This window comes from Neolamprologus multifasciatus, chromosome 4, assembly GCF_963576455.1.
Source record: "Neolamprologus multifasciatus chromosome 4, fNeoMul1.2, whole genome shotgun sequence".
Taxonomy (NCBI): domain Eukaryota; kingdom Metazoa; phylum Chordata; class Actinopteri; order Cichliformes; family Cichlidae; genus Neolamprologus; species Neolamprologus multifasciatus.
This window is the reverse complement of record NC_140442.1, coordinates 15460103-15468410: the sequence shown is the minus strand read 5'-3', so window position 1 is coordinate 15468410 and position 8308 is coordinate 15460103.

Genomic DNA, 8308 nt, shown 5'->3' with positions numbered 1-8308 from the left:
TCTTCTTGGTGTCACAGGAGAACTCCGCACAGGCTTTGCTGCATAATTTCACTCATGTTGAATCCGGAGTTTAACCAGCAGCCTGCTTTTTAAATGGACAAACATCCAGTCACATCTTTAAAGAGTCACATTCACACACTCTCCAGTGTTGTTGTGTGAGAAAAAGCAGAGATTAGCACGCTGCTGGTTGTCTTTGCTCAGTTTCTAATCTAATTTATGCTGGCTAGCCTTTAGCTTTATTACATATTCATGAAGGTGTCTTGTTCACTTCTTACAAGGTGTCCAATCTAGAAACATCCCAGCTTCACCAGCCATGATTTCACCTCATGACTGATGACATAACTGGCATGCCACTCGTTTGTCTTTTACTGTTTGCCTGTTTTGATGTCATCAAAGTTAAAGTGGAGTTATATATATACCAGAAAAATATTGTTATTAGTAGCTGTCCAAGAGGGAATTTGTCTAATCTTTATGCACACACACACACAAACACAGACGAACCTTTTGTCCATACATACACACTTTCTCAAACGCACCTTTAACAGTCCACTGTGGACAAGCTTTATTATGATGTTTTGAACTCTTAAATCTTAAGATTACAGTTGATTTACTTTACTCATCACAATGAGACTTCTTCCCCGTCTCTGTCAGTCCCTGCATCCCTAAATGCCTCCAGTTGTCCCGAGTTCTCTCTGACTGCCTCCTTGGTGCATTTAAACCCCTGTTCCTCCCTGTCCTCATCGTCTGTTGTCTTCATCTCCATTATCAGTCATCATAATTTTACCCTCTCTGTGCAAGTCTGCAAATTTCTTTATTAAATCATAAGTTTCTTAAATTCATCAAGTCTCTCTGTGCCTGGGTCCTCATCACAAAACATGACATCACTGTTTTGTACATTTTAACACAATTTAATCCCCACATTTTTGAAAGAATAGCAAAACACTTTTTTGAAAAGTCTGTAACAAAACCATCAAATCTGATCAAGGTTATTAAAATGCTGCCAAAGAAGAATGGATTGGAATTTAAAAAAAATTACATATCCTAACCTTAATTACTGGGGAAAAATGATAAATGATGCTCATAGTGAGTAAAAAGTAAACTGTGTGCATTTTTTGGACAGAGATTCACTTCTAATGTGTATGTATAATACAATACAGATACATAAAAAATACACTCCAAAAATAGAAGAGTCCTTGAAATATACAAAATATTATTAGAAAATGGAGACACTTGGCCTTTGGTACAATGTATACAATGTATGAAAATATCTTTACTGCAGATACTACTATGGCTCTGCAGATTTTTTCTTTTCTTTTAACCTATGTCGCCTCACCTTGAGGTTGGTAAATCCGTCTATCACATTTTGGTGGTCAAGTCTCTCACGGATCTCTTTCTCAACTGACATCACAGCCAGGTGCTGGAGTCTGCTTTGACCCATGGTCCTTCTCAGCCAGGTATGGAGCTGACTCAAGACACTAAAAGACCTTTCACAGCTACAGCTGCTAACTGGGTTTGTTAGGGCAACCTGAATAACAGTTTTCAGTTTGGGGAAGATCTGATTATCCAGAAGATTGTACAATGTTAACATATCTGGAATGGCACCAGCCTCACTCTTGAGCTTTATAAAGTCTTTGGCAACCGTGACTTCCTCTGACTGAAGCTCAATATGGTAATGCAGTGCCAGGGCTGACAACCCAGTTTGTTTTGCAGATTCTGTATAGCAGCTTTAATATAGGGAGAACACAACTTCCAGATTGTATGAGTTGTTTGTATTAGTTGTTTGTCTTTCTTTTTCTTTGCCAGTTTAACAGTTCCTGTTTTGCCTGTTAGTACCCCCTGTCTGTTTTCTTACCTGGCACATGTTCCCCTCTTTCCTCTCTCCCTCTTTGGACTGACAATCTGTACACACACACACACACACACACACACACACACACACACACACAACAGGAGTTATAAGGTTAATGGGCATCCAGTCAGTTAGCTAGTTAGTACCTTGGGTTCAATATTGGCACATGCGCATATGGCAAAATAACCAGTTTCTCTCATTACATTTCAAACAGGACAGTGGTAACAACAGCAGGTTGTTACCACTGCAGGTTGTTACCAATGTTTTAGATTGTAAATAGGCTGTATACATTTCAATGAGATCAACAGGGCAGTCAAATATCGCTAATTTTACTACAGAGCAAACATCGTCGGAAAACACGTTTTCAACTAGGGCTGCCACAAACGATTATTTTGATAGTCGACTAGTCACCGATTATTTTTGCAATTAGTCGACTAATCAGATCATGCATCCATTGGATGTACAGCGTACAGCTTATTGCACCAGCAGCATCTGCTCTCATATAACTATCATCAGCTTACAGCTTTAAGTGTTTAAGGTATGTGCTAACTAAAAATAAAGACAAGATGATAGTTTATTAAATTTGAATGAAATTTGCAGATTGTTTCGGTGAAGTTTAATAAACTCATTGTTATCTAAAATATAACGGGACACCGGAGTATATTCTCGAGCATCTCACACTTCTGATAATCAGTTGTCTGCTTGACGTTTATTCAGCTGTGTAAAAACTATAACTTTAATCTCAGCCTAACCAATTTACTCAGGAACAAATAAAATACTAAAAAAAGCCAAACAATAACATTTTTAAGTTATTTAAGTGACTTATATATGTTTAACCTGAGTAGCAAAAGATCGCAGTGGGTCTGAAAACGATTTGCCGGGAGTCCGGTGTTCTCAGCGGCTCTAGTGAGCCTTGCCCCCGGCTAGCTATCAAGCTAGTGGGTAACAGACGTCTCCGAAAATGTCGGAGCGCTTTTGAAAATATGTGGTGTCTTGATAAATTGAGCAGATATTTGAGGTTTACACAGTTACATTCTCGCCTGAAAATATGCTAAACGTTTATGTTGTGACCCAGAAAGAATAATAAGAGTAATATTAAAACTAACTAGCTGCCGCCATTGTTGGAAACTGAGCTAGGCTGCGCTATGAATTCTGGGACACAGCTCCTTCTTCGGGGTTTAACAGCAGCTGGCATCCTTGGACATGCAGTGCTGCCATCTTCTGTTTCAGTCCGTTATTACACTCTTAAATTCTACTACTTGTTCCTGCGTCTTTTGTGATCTTACAAAGCTTCAAACGACGCGTCGACTATTAAATCCGTCGTCGATGATTTTGATAGTCAACGTAATCATGACTAGTCGACTAATCGTGGCAGCCCTATTTTCAACACAGCAGGTTATGTGGTGTAATGTTTTTCAGTTAAAAAGAAACATGGTCTGACTCCTACCTAACTATATAAAGAGTAACTGAAAGTTAAATGTAGCTAATATGTCCTGTTTTAAGCCAGGCACCTCCACCTCCACTCTGCTGCGTCTCAGCCACCATCGCTCTGGCAGCAACGGCGCTAGAGCGAGTAGAAGAGAGCCGAGCTTGAACAAACCATTTTGGGAGGGGGGAGGGGTTATCTACACTTTTGTTGTTAAAATGTTCCATCTCAATTAAGTACTGTATGCTTTTTATACTTTTAGTAGTGTGTCCCACAAACAGCAAATATTTTCAAAAAAAGTAAGACATCTTTGGGGGTGCTTTGATTCATTTTGGGGGTGCTGAAGCACCTCCAAAACTGGGCTAAAATCGCCCCTGGATTTACATTTGAATTACACTGTCACTTGCAGATTTGACATATCTCCTTCTACTTTACATCCTACCGCTGTCCCTCTGCTCGCTGCACTGGAACTTTAATGAGCTCCTCATCCTATTTCCAGTCCTCGCCGTGAACTTCACCTCAGCGGAGAGCTCGGCAAGGTTGCAGACATGAGAGGTCTGTCTGTACCACAGCGCTCCTTCCCCTCACTGCGGCAGCAGGTCAGACAAGGTGAAGGCTCCCTGCCGACTGTGATTCATGGCTGTGCTGGACAGACTTTAATGAGAGTAACTCTAGCCTTTTTATATCACAGAGAGTGCTGAAATAGCAAATGAGCAGCTGGGGAAAGACGTGTTCATGTTGTATGGCTCGCTTTATGGTAGTGGTTAAATTTATTTTCTTTTGTTTAAAAAAAAGGTCATTCTGAGCAAATGCACACCAACACAGACAATAAATCAAAAAATTATGTAACTGCAACTGGACTTCTTTGGTTCACGAAGAGCAGGTAAGAAGGTCACCGTGAATGACCGTATGATCCACACCTTTATTCACTCCTTTGGCTCAGAGCGACAGGGCGCGACAACATTAGGGATAAAATATCTGGGACTCCTCATCAGATTTTATAACTTCATTTTTTTTTGGATGAAAGTTCAAAAACCCAAAACATAAAAAAATAAAAATAAACGTGCTGATGATGATGAGGTGGTGCCTTAAACATGTATTCCTCTTAACGGCCAGCAGGGGTGGAGGCTGCAGAAGTCCAGCTCTGTATAAGTCATGGGGAAAATGGCCCTCTGTGACCTCCTGGTTTCAATCGATACTTTCAAGCTTTCTTGAATACAGCACGCTGTTTATTTAGGAAATTATGAAGCAGGGCAGGCGTTAGGACAGGTCTACCTCGGGATGTTCCTGAGCGTCACAATGCTGAGGTCAAGGTTTCGAAAACAGAACTTATATATTACTCAGTTTTTCCATATGCAGCTTATTCACTAGTCTTTAATGGATGATATATGTATAATAAGAATAATAAAAGCCACAACAAACTCCTTCACTCACTTCAACCACTAACAACTGTAGATATACCTGCTACCCTCAGGCACAGGCCGCTGTAGCTGGTACCTTACCTACACCTGAGGGTAGCAGTCGCCTTTATTTGAACTGTTGATGGATGACATGCGTTGTGGAGGTGCTAAAAAAGAGTCATTACCAGGTCTACTAGTTTGCTGATGACACGACATTACTCACTGTTACCTGGATGTCAAACAAAAGGCATGGCCTCTGTCCAGCGGTCTGTTTTTTTAATGGCTTTTGTTACGCATCTATACCTGCATACACTCTAAAAAATGTTTTGTTGGCTCAACTTAAAAAAAATTGAGGTAACAATTTCCACTCAGCTTTTTAAGTTACAAATTTTGCATATTATTAAGTAAATCCAGCAAGTAATTTTTAGGTTTGGCTAACTCAACTGGTTCAACAAACCAACATGATTTACTTTGACCTGTGAAAGCATAATTAAGTTTAAGCAACCTAATATTAATTTAGAATTTCTGGAAATATTGAGTTGACAAATTACATTAGTTGAGTTAATCTAACTTACTTTTTTACATATATCCTACTCACAATTATCCATGCAAATATAGCCATTTAAATTATTCCAACTGATGAAACAGTTTATTGCATAACATTTTCGAAGTAATACACTTCTGTGTCATACAACATAAATCAACCATTACCACTATAAAGATTTGCAAAGGTATATTAAATAAAGCGGCAAAAAAAATAAATAAATAAAATAAAATAAAATAAAAATATATATATATATATATATATATATATATATATATATATATATATATATATATATATATATATATTAAGTCTTCCAAATAACAATAATTTTAAATCACACCCTTCGAAAATACCTCAGAAAACTAACATTGCGACGTAAGGCAATTTGTTTTTGCAAATCTGCTTATTATTAAACATTAACTTTAACCTATCAACTTGGTAAATATCACAGAATCACAGAATGTTCTTTACTTGTTTGGGGTAGCTCAGATTGAGAGGTCTTCCCGGACAGCTGTTCCCTCAATCACAATTTTAGCGACGGCTGGAAGAGACACTGCTGCACGTCTGGTGACTACGATCTTTACCACTTCTTCTGAGAACTGTTCTTAGGTTAAAAAGAAACATGTCGGTATTTTATGTGCTATTTAAAAATATAACACAAAACAATGTGAGATTTACCTACCAGCTGTTCTCTGAAGAGATCCTCTTCTTTCTCTTTCAAATACACCATCAGGCAACGGATTGCAACCTCTCTTCTTGTTTCCACCGAACTCTGGAGAATAAAAAAGTTTACTAGGCGAAAAGTCAAACATATTACATTTATAGGACTAGTGTTTTGCTAATTATTAATTTAATTTTTATAACTTGCATTAAATCTGTTACATACTGCCCTGCTTTCAATGCACCGTTTGCTAGCAGTAGGATAAGGTGAGTGAAAGTAAATGTAACCTAGATTTGGAGACTATTTCAAACAGTTTTTGTTGAGTTCTAAGAACTATAAAAGACTACAAAGACTTATCGAGGCTTTTGAGTTAACAAGTTATTTTAAGTATAAAACCTTCTCTAAAACACTACAATGAAACACTGAAAAGATGAATCCAAAATTAAAATAAATAAATAAATAAATAAATCTACAGACTGTAGTTTAAAATTGGAAAAATTGTGTCATATCCAAATGTGTGAGAGAATTTTCTTTTTAATTATTTGAAGACCACTGTTGACATGCCACAATCCCACACTTCACATTATGCTTACAATTACAGAAGGTAACGAAAGCAAGTCTTGTGTGCACACACACAATTTTGTTTTTTCTTGCTAGGTCAACTAACTTTAACCTCAGGCATATTTCACATTTGAGCTTAAAATATCAATACATTTGATAGAAATACTTTTACTCACATAAATACTCTGGCATAAATTCACCACATTTCACTCTGTCAGTAATTAGTTATCTCACCCAAGACCGTGGAAACACAAATTTACTCTGACACCATGATAAAAATGCAGGCAGCTGCTGACTGGTTAATTTGAACATATACAGGTTCAAATTGAACATGCTCTGCTGTCTGCAAGGTCTATCTGCTAACCAAATGCACCCAGACAAGTGACAAATTTTAAGTATAAGTGGAAAAATTGACAATGTACTCTGTATTTACGAGGATGTTTGCTAGCTAAAAGAAAGCTAGCTAACAACTTTAACTTTAGCAACTTTACTATGCTAAACTATGATTAAAACTATCAAATTTAAAGTGTACAAATATAACTTGTAATTAATCTTTTGAAATTCAATGCTTAGTTAACTCACCGAACACAGTCTAGGGGAAACACACCTCTACTCCCACAAAGTGATAAGAATGCAGACAACTGCTACGCCTGTGATGATACGAACATATGCTACGGGGTTACCCTCTGCTGTATGCATGGTCTCATACACACCTATGGCTAACCAAAGTAACCACCAGAGTGACAGATTTAATTGACAGATTTCATTAACAACAGGAAAAAATACAAACGCTCTTTTATACTTTTATAGAGTAACAACTAGCATAACACAGAGTGTCAATTCACATCATGTAGCTGCCATTGTCAGACTAAACTTAAGCAGTAAATTCCTGTAACTAGTACATATTTATAAAAGACTATAAAACAAGAAACTTACCAGGTAGTGGTGCCAACCTCTGTTTTTTTCCGTTTCTTCTTTTTTTATGGCAGTTGTAATTATTTTTTCGTTATGGTCCAGTTATGGGCAGTTCAAACATGAAGGATGTTCAAACTCACTTTTACATGTTACACAAACTTAATATTTTCTGTTGTTGATTGATGACAAAAGTATTTTGTTCAATATACTCAGACATTTAAGTTAAGGAGGTGTTTATTAATTTCTGTGTTGCACTGACTTTTAACATTGATTAGTCAACTCACTGAAACGTGTACATGTAGACAACTTACTTTTTTAAGTAGAAAAATGCTTTTTTGTTAAGTTCTACCTACAAACACCATGAATATTTTTTAGAGTGTACCTAAATGTTATATACCTATGTGGTATGTGACTTTTGTTGCCATGATGCCAGGTCTCTCTTGGAAATGAGATTTTTAATCTCAATGAGATTTTTTTACCTGGATAAATAAAGGATTAATAAGCATATAAATAAATAAATAAATAAATAAATAAAAAATTAACAAATAAATAAATAAGTTAATTTTAAAAATGGGTCCATGCTTCTACAAAATCATACAAAAAGCACCACAATCCTTTCGTCTCGGCAGCTGCTTGAGACTTAAATAAATAAATAAATTAATTAACTTTAGAAAATGTGTGCATGCTTCTACAAAAAGATACAAAAAGCACAGTCGAAACTTCAGTTGAACAAAATGAGGTCTGAATTAAATCAGCACGTAATGCACTCTTCTTTAAAAGGCAAAGTAAGTGCACCACAATGCTTTTTACTGCAGCTTGTCTCCAAATGGCTCTGATATGAGACAGCTTCAGTCATTCGGCAGCTGCTTAAGACTCCTCCTCCCCACCTCTTTAATTACGTTCAGTGTATTCAATGTCTGCTAAATAAGAAATGAGCCCTCTATTTCTG